The following is a 14,397-nucleotide window of genomic DNA, read 5'->3' as shown; positions in this document are numbered from 1 at the left end:
AGCAGTGGAGATTGAATACACAGGCCTCTACCGCTGGGCTACATTCCCAGTCCTTTTTAATTTTATTTTGAGACAGGGTCTTGCTAAGTTGCTGAGGTTAGCCTTGAACTTGAAATTCTCCTGCCTCAGTCTCCCAAGTTGCTGGAATTACAAGCCTATGCCACCATGACTAGGTTTTATTCAGTTGTTGCCACTATTATGGCATAGTTATTTTTCCCATTAGCTTGTGAAAGAGGACCAAAGTGAGAACACAGGCAGTAGAGTCATGGTAGGTTGGAACAGTGATCTGCCCTGCCATTCTCTAAGATGGACAGCACTTCCTTTTTCTTTTATCATGGAAGATATTCCAGAACCTTTTTTGTTGTTGTTGTTGTGTTCCAGAAAAAGACCCATAAAAATATATTAAATATGTGGGTCAGCTGTAGCAAGCTACTGACAGTGCCAACGTGGGAGGCTGTAGAGTTCTGCAGGGGGGAACAAATGCCAGCCTGTGCCTGACCTGGCCTTGGTTTCATGATAGAGTGACAGAGCACATTCCAAGGGGGAAATAAAAGGATGTTGAAAATTCAAATAAAAATATAATCCCAGAAAAGATTTTCTATCATCTATTGAGTTCCTTTTAGAAATTGAATGTGATTTGAGGGAAGCACTATTGTTCTTCTCACAGATGAAAACAGTGCATTTTTACAGAAATTGTCTTACACAGCATGATCCTATTTTTATTAAAATAGAATACATGCACTAACTCCTTGGACAGTAAACATCAAAATATTCATGGTATTTATTAAATCTGAATGGTAGAATTATGGGCAATCTTTACTTTTTGCTAATTTATATTTTACAAAATGAACCAGCATAATTTTTCTAACAATAAATGGTGAAAATTACTTTTTTTTTTTTAAAGAGAGAGTAAGAGAGGGAGAGAGAGAAGGAGAGAGAGAGAATTTTAATATTTTATTTTTTAGTTATTGGCAGACACAACATCTTTGTTTGTATGTGGTGCTGAGAATCGAACCCGGGCCGCACGCATGCCAGGCGAGCGCGCTACCGCTTGAGCCACATCCCCAGCCCCTGAAAATTACTTTTGAAAAAAAAAATCTTTAGGAGAATTTTGTGATTTTTTTCCCTCTGAAAAAAAACAACAACTGATTTTGTATTTGAAAAAGGTATTAATAATTTTTGGTACACCAACCTTTTAAAGATAGATATCACTCATTCTTGCTGTCCTCCCTGGAAAATGGTACAAATTCCATATTGAATTCTTTTTACTCTTTCCTCTTTTCACAACTGTGCTTTCCGATAGTTTTTCTTTCTTTTTGTCAGCCCTGTCTGCTTCTGTAGTTGATGTTAGTTTGCTGCTCACCAAGTTCTCAAGTGCTTCTGGTTATGTAAGTGAGTTAACTTCTTAGCTGCCCATTTGTCTTGTCCCCTTAGGATCACTATGGTCTATTTATTAGCCATTACCACAGTGGCTAATAAGAGAGATGCACCCTGGTTGAGATTCTACCTAGTTACCCATTTCTTTCTTTCTTTCTTTTAGTGTAAGGATAGGATTAATTGAATAGTAATTGAATAGAAACAGGAACAGAATTCTTGCAATACAAGAAGGGACCTACTAGCAGTTTTCTCCATTGTTACCCATTTTTATGACATCCTCCTTGACCTTGTCTATTAAGTGCTACCACCTGGACCCTACTATTCCAGAATTCTCTCACCATCACTGATGCTAGAGCCTTCTGTTCTATAGCAGCAGAATGACCTCTGCCTTATGGAGGATAGCCATAATTACACTTTTGAAGATCCTCTTTGTCCTCTTCATTGGTGGATGCCTATTGCTTCAGTGGAAGGGATGTTCCTTAGACCACAAGCTCAGACCACATGAATTATTTTCTAATGTCACATAATAAATCCATTCTTTTTTTTCTTTGCATTCCAGGGATTGAACTTAGGGGCACTCAGCCACTGAGCCACATCCCCAGCCCTATTTTGTATTTTATTTAGAGACAGAGTCTCACTGAGTTGCTTAGTACCTCACTGTTGCTGAGGCTGGCTTTGAACTTGAGATCCTCGTGACTCAGGATCCTAAACCGCTGGGATTATAGATTGCGCCACTGTACCTGGCAATAAATTCATTCTTATACTTCTTCTCCCCAAGACTTTTAAACCCATTCTCAAAACTCCACAGGAGACAGTTGGAGCATCTCTACCCCATTTATTACAGCTCATTGTCATGCTCAGTTTTTAGGAAGCAATGCAGTACATGTAAGAGCACTGGCTCAGATGTCCTTGGCAGGATATGGAACTCATATTGAGTGAGATCACACTCATATCAATTATTTATCACCTATCCATTCTCAGATCGTGCCCTTCCTTGTCCAACTCCCTGCACATCCACCCATCCGTATACTTTCCCATTTCCTGCTAGTACATATTAGCCAGCTCTTGAGGCAATGAAGGGAGGCAGAGCAGACCCTGAAGAGGACACTCAGCATCTTGTGAGGCAACTGCCTCAGTGAAGTCTTTGAGAAGTAGATCGTCTCTTGTCTTCTACCATAGGATAGTGTACAACATTTGATGACCTGGGGGCTCAAGATTTTATGACTCGTTCACCTGAATGTCTCCTTTTTCTATGTCCTAGTGTACTACACATTCCCTACCAGGGCTCTAACTTTGGTATTGGAGTTGTGCATTCACTATGTGTTGTGGCTCTGCTGTGCTCATATTTAAATCATGGGTCCAAGTTACCAAAGACAAAAAAAACTTCAGTGCCACCACAAAGGCCTTCTGACTTTCACATCATGTCTTACATTGATAGTTGACAAACCTGAGCCTATTATTTTCTTTTTAAATCTGCTAATGCTGTTAACAACCAACTCCACATTACTGTGGTTTGAATATCCCCCCCCCCCACCAAACTCATGTAGGAGCCTAAATTACTAAAGTCAAATATTAATGGTATTGAGAATGAAAATTTAATCCAAGTATAGTGATTAGAAGTGAAACCTTCGGAAGTGATGTGATTAGATTAGATTTAGGCCTTTGGGGTAGGGCCCCAATGATTGAATCTTATTGACTTTATATGAAGAGACCAGGGAGACAGAAAAATATACACATGCTCCTGCCATGATACAATGCAGCCAGGGCTTCCACCATGCTTTTTGGATGTTGTACCTCCAAATAAACATCTATCTTTTATAAAGTAGCCTGCCTCCAGTAATTAATTATTAATTAATTAATTAATTTTTTAGTTGTTGATGGGCCTTTATTTTATTTATTTGTATATGGTGCTGAGAATCGAACCCAGTGCCTCACGCATGCTAGGCAAGTGCCACAACCGCAGCCCTCCAATAATTATATTAACAAAAAGCTGACTGAAATGACAGCCATACAACCCACATTGTACGCAAACCATTCAAGTGCCATTACTATGATATATGCATTCACCTGCATCTTTACCCCAGTCCATAACTGGTGAAAATATTAGGGATCAGTAGTTACTAAGCACATCACTTACACCAGACAGAGGTCCTTATCTGATGACTTGGACTGGTGAATGATCAAGACTCTTTTCTGAAGGCTTCCTTTTAAGATCATGTCTGGTTATCCCTCTTAGACCGAGTTTCCCTAAAAGGTAGAAGGTAGAATAAGAATTTCAATACAAGGGGGCTGGGGTTGTGGCTCAGCGGTAGAGCACTCACCTAGCATGTGCAAGGCCCTGGGTTCAATTCTCAACACCACATAAAAATAAATAAATCAAGGTATTGTGTCCAACTACAGCTAAAAATATATACATATACATTTTAAAAAAAAGAAAAAACAAGAATTTCAATACAAGTAGTTATTTGGGGAAGTGATATCAAGGAATGGAGGACTACGAAGAGTAAAACGGAAGGAGGGAAAGCCATTCAGAGGTGGGTTAAGTCCATCATTACAGTAGGTAACTGGAATTCCATCCTGCCAGGCACTCTGAGGGTCCATGTAAATTACGAACATCTTGCACTGGTCAAGGGTTGCTACAGGAAATGAAACTCCTTCTAGGTTTGCACAGCCATTGGGTCAGAATGGCTGAAGAGTGTCTACAGGAAGCCCACAGGGTAGAAGTGAAAGACATTGAGAAAGATGTGATAAAGGGAAGGGAAGGTGCTGATGGGTCACACCTGCCCATTACTGATGGCATTCTTAGTGATTAGGAAGGCTACTGCTGCCAGCTGGCCCCACTTAGCCCTACTAGTTAGTACCAGTCACATCAATTGCTACAATAAAAGGGTGGTCCAACAGCATGCAAGACATGTAAAAGATAGGTCGCCTCTCACAGAACATTGCCTCCCACCATTCTCTTTGATGTTCTATTTCATTTACCCATTACTCTGATTCTCTTTTAAACACAGTCTTAAGGGAGTCTTTCTCCATCTGTGAAGATTAACTAAGAGCACTATTCATCCAGTTCCTCTGTAGTTTCCTTCATGAATTATCAGATAACAACTCCTCAGGTTGTTTCTCCTATTACTTTACTCTGATCATAAAGTATAACACATTGACGATGAAGCTTTCTTAGGTTAGGTCTGCTGAGGCATGGAATCTGAAATAGACATTTGTGGGCAGGAGGTTTATTAGGGAGGAGTATTTTTGGGACCAGCACCAATGAGAAGGGAAGGAAATATGATTGGATAGAGGGAGGAGGAGTGCTAGGGGTGAAGATGTAACAAAAGCCAAGCTGCAGACCAGGAGGAGTAGAGATAGCCTTCCTAGCCCCACTTTGATACAAAAGGACTGGACATTTGTATCCTGCATCTGTTAGTCATTGGCTGGAAACTGGCTCCAGGAAGGGTATGTCCTTGGGTGAGGGACTGAGAACTTTTCCAGGACAGTGATTCAACTAAGAGTCCTCAGTAGCCAACACTCCCAACAGCTGGGGAAATGGTAACTAAGTTCTGAAAGAAAGATCTGAGTAGTGCCTCCCAGTATCAACTATAGTCTGCCCTGCTGACTGGATTATTTTCTTTGTAAATTACATTTTGTAAAAGTTCCTCTAAGATTTTTTAAAAATATTTTTTGTCAATTTTAATATATTTTTTGTTGATCTTTATGTATATGTGGTGCTGAGAATTGAACCAGTGTCTCACACATATTAGGCAAGTGCTCTACCTCTGAGCTACAACCCTAGCCCCTCCTCCAAAATTTTGATTAGTTGTTTTTCTGAGACCTCTAAGAGGAGCATTGGCAGGAAAAATCACAGCTTCTGTCACTGCAGTAATGGATCCTGAGACTCCTGTTGATTCTTTCTCTCTTCTATTACCCATTCTAGATTCCCCTCCCCTGTGGCTAGCATCTGTTGGTCTCAGTGGTATATATGGTGGTGACCTAGACCCTCATCTTTTTTAATAGGGTCTCAGTATATTGCCCAGGCTGGCCTTAAGTGATTTTCCTCTCATCCTCCTCAGTAGCTGAGATAGGCGTGTGCTAGCATGCTCATCTGACACTCATCTTTGATGGGCCTGAGACTCGTTGCCATGTCCTTCTCAGGCTACAACTATGACACTTGTACATTTACAATCAAACAGCTGGTTGTGGTAATTCCAACAACTCAGCAGGCTAAAGCAGGAGGATCACAAGTTTGAGGCTAGCTTTGGCAGCTTAGTGAGACCCTAACTCAAAATAAAAAGAACTGAGGATGCAGCCTAAGGGTAGAGCATCCCGCTTCAATACCCAGTACTAAAATAAAGCAGGGAAGCTGAGGGTGTAGTTCAGTAGAGTACTTGCCTAGCGTACACAAGGCCATGGGTTAAATTCCCAGCACTGCAAAAAAAGAAAGGGGTGGGGAGTCCCTTGGAGACCCTGGGCACCATGCACACATTTTTTTTTTCTAGTGCAATGTATTGTAAAACAATGCAGAGCTTCTCACCTACTCCTGGTGATAAAAGTCAGTTACTCTTATTGAGTCCCCAGTATGATACATCCCAGAATGATGATTCCTTTTCTTCTCTTGTCTCTTAAAACAAGAAGCTGAAGTAATTGGGCATGCAACTATAGCTTTAAAGTTTAATAGGATGCTTGCTGTGTTTCTAGTGAAAATGGTTTCCTTTTAAGATATAAACTCTATACCCATGGAGTCTAGAGCTGCAAAGACAGGAAGCACAAGTTCCTGATAGTCAGTATAGTCACCTACTTCTACCTTGTTTCCTAGACCCAAGTACTCTTCCTATTGGGAATATAGCACCTCATATTGATATCTGATTTAGGGTATGTCCTGCAACCTGGAAGATGATGTCCTATCTTCTCAAGTTATCGTCTCCAAGCCTGAGCTTCAGTGGCCCCATCAAAGGTCATTCCATCCCTGTTTTAGTCAATTTTTTCACTACTGTGACTAAAGGACCCAACCAGAACAATTGTAGAAGAGGAAAAGTTTATTTGGGGGCTCACGATTTCAGAGTTCTCAATCCAGAGACAACTGGCCCCATTCCTTGGGGCTTGAGATGAGGCTGAACATAATGGCAGAATAGAGTGGTGGAGGGAAGCAGCTCACATCATGATCAGAAAGCAGAGACAGTGTCCACTTGCCAGATACAAATATATACCCCAAAGCCAAGCCCCAATTCCCACCTTCTCCAGCCACACCCTACCACTTCAGTTACAACTCAGTTAATTCCTACCAGGAGATTAATTCACCGATTGGGCTAAGACTCTCACAACCCAATCATTTCTCCTCTGAACCTTCTTGCCTTGTCTCACACGTGAGCTTTTGGAAGATACCACATCTAAACCACAACAATCCCTTTAACAGACTGATAGAATCTGGATAATATAGTATCTGGTAGCACTAGTTGGTCCTGCTGGGGGCAATGGTGCACACCTATTAATCCTAGCTAATTGGAAGGCTGAAGCAGGAGGATGGCAAGTTTGAGGCCAGCCTTGGCAACTTAGTGAGACCCTGTCTCAAAAAAAAAAAAAAAAAGTTGATCTATGGTCATATATTTAGTTCTACACTCCTTGAATGTAAGTGGGTCCCTTGAATGGATACAATGTAATATGAGATTCGATATTGGTGGATCACATATTTTGTAATCATTTAGAAGGTGGTAATGGCTGACACCCTGAGGGTGAGAAAAGCAAACCCTCTTCCATATGTATGGATTCTTATCTAGATCAATTGCTGCCCCATCAGCAAAGAAAGGATCCAATGTAAAGTTGCTGCCAAATGGTTAATTGGCTTCAGATGAAAGATGGCAAAATACTGAATATACATATTGATGTTAAATCAGATGTTTGGCAATCGTAGCTAGAACAGCCTTGCTGAGTGGGAATCCATGCTGTTAGCCTGTCTATAGCCTACATTCCCAGCCACCATTGTTACTCTGTTCATGTGCCCATTGTGCTAGAAATATGGTGGCTGAAGACAAGTGGTGACTGATAACTACCTATTAAGCCATTCTGTCTACTTGATTCTTCAGTGCCTGCTACGTGGTGAAGCTCTCTGACAGACACAGACAGTGGGATTCAAAGGCGTTCACACTTTGAGCCACGGCTGTTCTCCAGATGTCTTTTCCCCTAGTCTTCCAATCTTTATTCCCCTTGGCTCCTGAACAGCCAGTGAAGCAAGCTTCCAAAAGTATTTGACCAGACCCACTACCCAGAAATCTGATGAATGATAGGATTTCCTTTGATACCTATCTTTTTTTTACATTCTTTACTGTAAGATAAGAGTCTTTTCATGATGCCAACTGACTTTCTGACTTTTGATTAATCACCCTCAGCCTTTCATCATCTCTCTCCAATACATCAAATGTCCATAGCAAAAGCCATTTATTTCCAGAGTTCATTTTTTTTTTGTACCAAGTATTGAACCCAGGGAGCTTAACCACTGAGCCACATCCTCAGCCCTTATTATTTGGGGGACAGAGTTTCACTAGGTTGTTTACAGTCTCACTAAATTGCTGAGGCTGGCTTTGAATCTGTGATCCTCTGACTCAGTCTCCTGAGCAGCTAGAGTATAGATGTGTGTCACTGCACCTGGCTTCCATAGTTCTTAGAAATACTACTTCCACTGAACTTCTTGAATGCCTGAGATAATGCCTCTGCATTGCTTTTTACTAATATCCCATCTCAACTGACCACCAGTGAAAGCTCTAACATTTGTATGGTAAACACTATCCATGCTCCACCTACCACTAGTGATGGTGTCCTTATGGTGTCCTGTAAGTAATATAGCCCTAAAATTCATTTTAGAGTCAGTTTCCTCAGACTATTCCCAGGACCAACTCTCTTATGTCAGAGTCTGAGACAGAGATTAGCATACAGTACATTTCTGGCAAGGGGTGAAGGATATCATCAGAGTAATATCAAGAGTATAAGAAAGACTATAAATGCATTCTACTGTCATGTATAACTAATGAAAACAAATAAAATTTAAGTTGTGGCTCACTGGTAGAGCAATTGTCTAGCATGTGCGAGACACTGGGTTCGATCCTCAGCACCACAAAAAATAAATATCCATCTACAACTAAAAAAAAAATAATTAAAAAAAGAATATATGAAAGAAGAAGAACTGAGCAGAGGGAAGAGATGAATTGCATTGAGATCACAACAAAGGCCTCAGATGATTATACAGAGTTCTGGGGATAAGACGTGGGCCACTTCAGGGGGAGGGTGTAACTTGGGCAAAATGGCTCTCTTTGGTTTATGGCAAGTCACAGAAAATAATTCAGAGAAGAGCATTCAGTCACCACCACTCCCAAAGCAGAGTGAATCAGTTCTTCAGTCTTGAAAGGGCCTATGGGCACCATGCCATAGCATCTTCCACATAAGACAAATTCTTCTTTCTCAGATGAAAAGAACTAATGAGCATAGAAGTTTCTCCATTATAAGGAAGGAAATTTAGCCCAGATAAATAAGACCTAAAAATATCAGCAGTATTAATAACATGGTAATTGTGAATGATTTCATACAATCCCAAAGTTGAAAAGAGGAAAAAAAAGTATCCTCTCTCACCCAAGGATATTCTTTATATATATATTCTTTATATATATATATATATATATATATATATATATATTGTTGTTGTTTATTCTTTTCTGTAATAATGGCATGATCTTCTAAACTTTCTATGAACTTTTATAAAGACAGGACTGAAAAACTATCCAAGTTTTGACACAGGGCATTTAAAAATGTATTCTCCAGCAACATATTTTGGCAGAGATGAGGACAGGGTAGCCTTTCTAAAAAACTCTTCTCTAAATGAGTGATATTGCTTTTATACCTGCGTGCCTTTGCACATTCAGTCTTTCTGCCAGAATGTCCTTTTTTTACCCCTTGTCTTTCTCCAGACCTCCATTCATTCTTTAAGAACTTCATCAAGTATTCATTCATCCACAGGGTTACCATATTTAGTAAATAAAAATACAAGATACCCAGCTAAATTTGAATTCCAAATAAACAACAAATAATTTTTAGTATAAGTATGTCCAAATAGAACATGGGCTGCTCTATTCCCATGGGCTTTACTTAGCAACTCTATTCATTCCTCAAATATTTGTTGAACATCTACCACATGCCAGAAGCTACTGCGTATTGGCCCTGTAGCAGTGAATAAAATAATTCCAAATGCCTGCTCTCATTGAGTTGTCATTCTAGTGGATGCAGTCAGACAATAATAAATAGACAAGTAAATATGCAATAGTATCATTAGAGAATAAGTAAATAAAATGAGTGCAGGAGGATAGGGAGTGTTGAGGCTGTACGTTTTATAAAGAGCTGTTTTATAAAGAACTCGTTGGTAAAGTGAAATTTAAGCTGAGGCCTGAGAAAAGTGAGAAAACAAGCCAAATGAAGATTTAGGGAAGTGCATATTCTAAGAGAGTGAACCCCAAATACAGAGTTCCCAAGGTGGAAGTATGTTTGGCGTATTTGAGGGACAGTAAGGAGGCTAGTGTGACAGACGACACTGAGAAAATGCTGTTAGCTAGGAAGTAAGGCCCAAGGGGTTTGTGAGGGCTTCAGCATGTACTCAGGAAAGAGAGCAGACACATGATCACATTTCGTGTTTCAGACAGAGCAAATATTAATTTAATAAATATTTGCGAAATGAATGACTTCTGTGTTGAAACTGCACTCTTCTTGTGGGAACAGGCAGTCAGGAAAGAAACAGGCCAATAGTGAAGCCAATCATTAACACAGGGTAGAGAATATGATAGTTGGGATCATGGCCAGCAGAGATGGATCCTGAGCCTACTGTGAAAACATAGCTGATATGATTTGCTGATGGGTTACACGTGAGGTGTGCTGCAGTTTAGATCTGGAAAGTTTCCAAAAGATTCATATATTAAAAGTTTCGTCCCTGTTTTGATGCTGTTGAGAGGTGGTGAAAACTTTAAGAGGTGGGGCCTAGTGGGAGATCTTTAGGAGATTGGGGGCATGCCCTTGAAGGGGAACTTTTCCTCTTTTTAAGTTGATTTTCTCAAGTATTTTGTTACAGTAACAGAAAGCAGCACAGGGTATAAGTTAAAGAATCAAGATAGGGCTTGAGTCTTTGGAGGGAGGGTGTTGCCATTTGTTGAGAAGAGAGAAACAAAAACTGATGATATACAATAAGGGAAGATGTAGAAATTAGGAATTCTACTAGTTTTGTTAATTAGCTGTTAATTTTGATATGCCAATTAGAAATCCAAGTGCAGATATTGAGGTAGCCACTGGATATTAAAGTCTGGAGTTCAAAATAGAGATTGGGAGACTGGAGTTGTAGCTCAGTAGTAGAGTCCATGCCTAGCACATGTGAGGCACTGGGTTCAATCCTCAGCACCACATAAATAAAATAAAGGTAGTGTGTCCATCTCCAAGTGAAAAAAAAATAGAGATTTGGGTTGGCTGGAGATATAAATTTGGGAGCCATCAGCATATACATATAGTCAGTATACTAAAATTGTGGGTTTGGATGAGGTCTACTGGGGTGTGGGTGTAGATAGGGAGAGGTCCAAGGATTGACCCCCCTGGGGTCTCTGAGTTTTTAGAGGTTTGGGGAAATAAGTGGAAACAGAATGAGTCATCAGTTGAGTAGGAGGAGAACCAAGAAAGAGCATTCCAGTTCCCAAAGCAAAAAGAGGTGTTTCAAGAAAGAAAGCCTGATCATCTGTGTCACATGTTTCTGAGAGATAAGGTTAGATAGAGCCTGAACATTGGGTTTAGCAAACCAGGGAATTACTGACACCTCAATAATAACTACCTCAGCAAGATGATTAGAAAAAAAGCTTGAATGGAGATTCAAGAAAGAATGGATCTGGTTGCAGTGATGTACATTTGTAATCCCAGTGACGAGGAGACTGAGGCAGGAGGATCACAAATTCAAAGCCAGCCTCAGCAAATTAGCAAGGCCTAAAAGCAACTTAGTGAGACCCTCTCTCAAAACAACAACAACAACAACAAAAATGAAAATGGGGGCTAGGTGTGTGGCTCAGTGGTAGTGTACTTGCCTAACATGTGTGAGGCACTGGGTTTGATTCTCAGCACCACATATAAATAAATAAAATAAAGATCCATTGACAACTAAACAATATTAAGAAATAAAATAAAATACAATAAAATAAAAAGGGAAGTAGCTCAGTGGTAATGTGCCCAGGGGTTCAATCCCTAGTACCAAAGAGGGAGCAAGAGACAGAGAAAGAGACAGAGAATGGGTCAGAAAACAGAGATAGTAAAGATGGACCCCATTTTCAAGGAGTTTTATATAAGAATGATCTAAAACATGAAGGGGGACAATTGTGTCTTCGGAGATGAGGGGAACAATAAAATCAGGAGCAAAATTTTCCAGCAGAGGAAAGAGAAACTTCTAGTTTCTCTCTCCTCTAGAAGTAGAGACATTGGCCTGAGACAGAAGCACAGGACCATGTCCAGAGCGACAGGAGGGAAATAAAATCATGCATATGGGAGAAATGCAGGGAGGAGCAGAAGGGGTGGGAGGCGCAATCATGGGGGAGTTTTTATCATCATTCCTGTTTCCTTAGTGAAATCAGAAGCAAGGTAGGTGTGAAGAGGAGGGGATCTGTCATTAGTTTGGAGAGAAGGAAAGGTGGGACAGTCAGGGAGGAGAGTGAAGAAGTGCACTGTGCAGATACAGGGGGATGCCAGGCAGCCCTCAGGCAGCTTGGGATCAATGATTGTGAATTTAAATTGGGATCAACAGCCTGGTTGTGTGTTTTTCTTTATTCACATTCAGCTGTCCAAGTGCAGGCAAAGAGTAGCCAAAAATTAGATCGAAGCAGGGGTGGAATTTTGGCAAGCAAACAATTCAGAGGGGGAGAGAAGCCAGGGAGTCTAGTGCGTAGGCAAGGGAATGTTTACAATGATTGCCCAAGAAATCTAAATCGGGTTAGGAGGGAGATGAGGACATCAAAGGGTGCAGTACAGTGAACAGGTGGTGGGATCAGTGAATTGGAGGACCCAGTGGGGTTACAGGATTACTGGAATCAAGAGAAAGAGAGAGTTGGAAAAATAGGAAGTGGCACTCAGAGTTGGATCCTTGAGGGTGAGTGTAAGGAGGGCTTGCAGTTCTTGGTAATATTAAGTCTAGGGTATGACTAAGGGAGTGAACGACTGAAATAGGGTAGAGATCACTGCAAGAAAGAAAATCAAGGAACTGAGAGGCCTGAGAGCTAGATAGGCCTCTACCAATAAACCCAAATCACCAAGAATTGCGTTTTGGAGAGCATGACAGTGAACCAGTGGATTAACTTCCTATTGTTACTCTAATAAATTATCACAAACTCAGTGGCTTAGCAAAATACCAATGTATTCCCTTAGTTATTGAGGTCCGAAATCTAAAATCAGTCTCACTAGGTACAGTCAAGGTGTCAGTGGCTGGTTTCCTCTGGGGGCTCAAGGGAAGAACCCATCCCCTTGCCTTTTTTCCAGGGCCCAGAGGTTGCCCACATGCCTTGGCTTGTGTCTCCTTCTTCACGAGTGTCTCATTCCAATCTTTGTTGCTCCAATCTTTAGTTCCTTCTGCTGACTCGGACCCTCTTGCCTCCCTCTTGCAAAGACACTTGCCACCACATTGGTCTCACCTGGGTAATCCTACCATCTCAACACCTTTAACAATTATGTCTACAAAGTCCCTTTTACCACCTACATATTTACAAATTCCCAGGATTAGAACATGGACTTCTTTGGGGAAAGAGGCTTTAGCCTGCCACAGCCAGCAATATTTCTTCTTTTGTGAAGATTTTCTTGATTCTAATTATCCCATCCTATCTCAGGCTGAGCTGATAAACATTCCTTTTGGGTCATCTTCTAAGAACATTCCTGTATTGAAAGCTATACTTTCATTTATTTATTCATTTATTTATTTTTAGTTATTGTTGGACACAATACCTTTATTTCACTTATTTTTTTTTTTTTAATGTGGTGCTGAGGATCAAACCCAGGGCCTCGAGCATGCAAGGCGAGCACTCTACCGCTGAGCCACAACCCCAGCCCGCAAAAGCTATACTTTCTTTAATTGAATATTTACTATGTTTGGTTCTGGGTTAATTGCTGTTCATACAAATAAGATTCAACACCTCAACAGTTCTCACCTTAATTTCGAATGTTTGTCTACCTCTCCAGATAGACTGAAGATCACACTAGGACAGAACTACTCAAACATCTCCATATCCTAAGTGCCTGTCATGGCACCTAACACATAATATGCACTCAGTGGACTTTTTAAATTACTAAGTGAGGGGCTGGGGATGTGGCTCAAGCGGTAGCGCGCTCGTCTGGTATGCGTGCGACCCGGGTTCGATCCTCAGCACCACATACCAACAAAGATGTTGTGTCCGCCGAGAACTAAAAAATAAATATTAAAAATTCTTTCTCTCTCTCTCTCTCTCCTCTCTCACTCTCTCTTTAAATAAATAAATAAATAAATAAATTACTAAGTGACCTCTAGTTGCCTTTAGTAATAGAAACACTTTCTATAAGTGATTTCATGCATGTGAAAAGAAACTATTTTCACCTGGGTACTGTGGTACATACCTGTAACCCAAGCTACTTGGAAGACTGAGGCAGGAGGATCACAAGTTTAAGGCCAGCTTCAACAACTTAGCAAGACCTTGTCTCAAAATGAAAAATAAAAAGGCCTGGGAATGTAGCTCAATGGTAAAGTACCCCTTGTTTCAATATCTGGTACCAAAAGAAAAAGAAAGAGGGGCTAGGGCTGTGGCTCAGCGGTAGAGCTGCTTGCTTAGCATGTATGAGGCACTGGGTTCGATCCTCAGCACCACATAAAAATAATACATAAATAAAATAAAGATATGAAAGAAAGAAACTATTTTCATAATCCTACTACAGTTTTTGAAAACATTAAATTAATATTCCTTAATGTACATATGTATCATTTTACTAATCTAAATGCCCATGCCTGGAACCAGT

Source organism: Urocitellus parryii, chromosome 9 (assembly GCF_045843805.1).
Source record: "Urocitellus parryii isolate mUroPar1 chromosome 9, mUroPar1.hap1, whole genome shotgun sequence".
Taxonomy (NCBI): Eukaryota; Metazoa; Chordata; class Mammalia; order Rodentia; family Sciuridae; genus Urocitellus; species Urocitellus parryii.
This window is presented reverse-complemented; position numbering follows the sequence as displayed.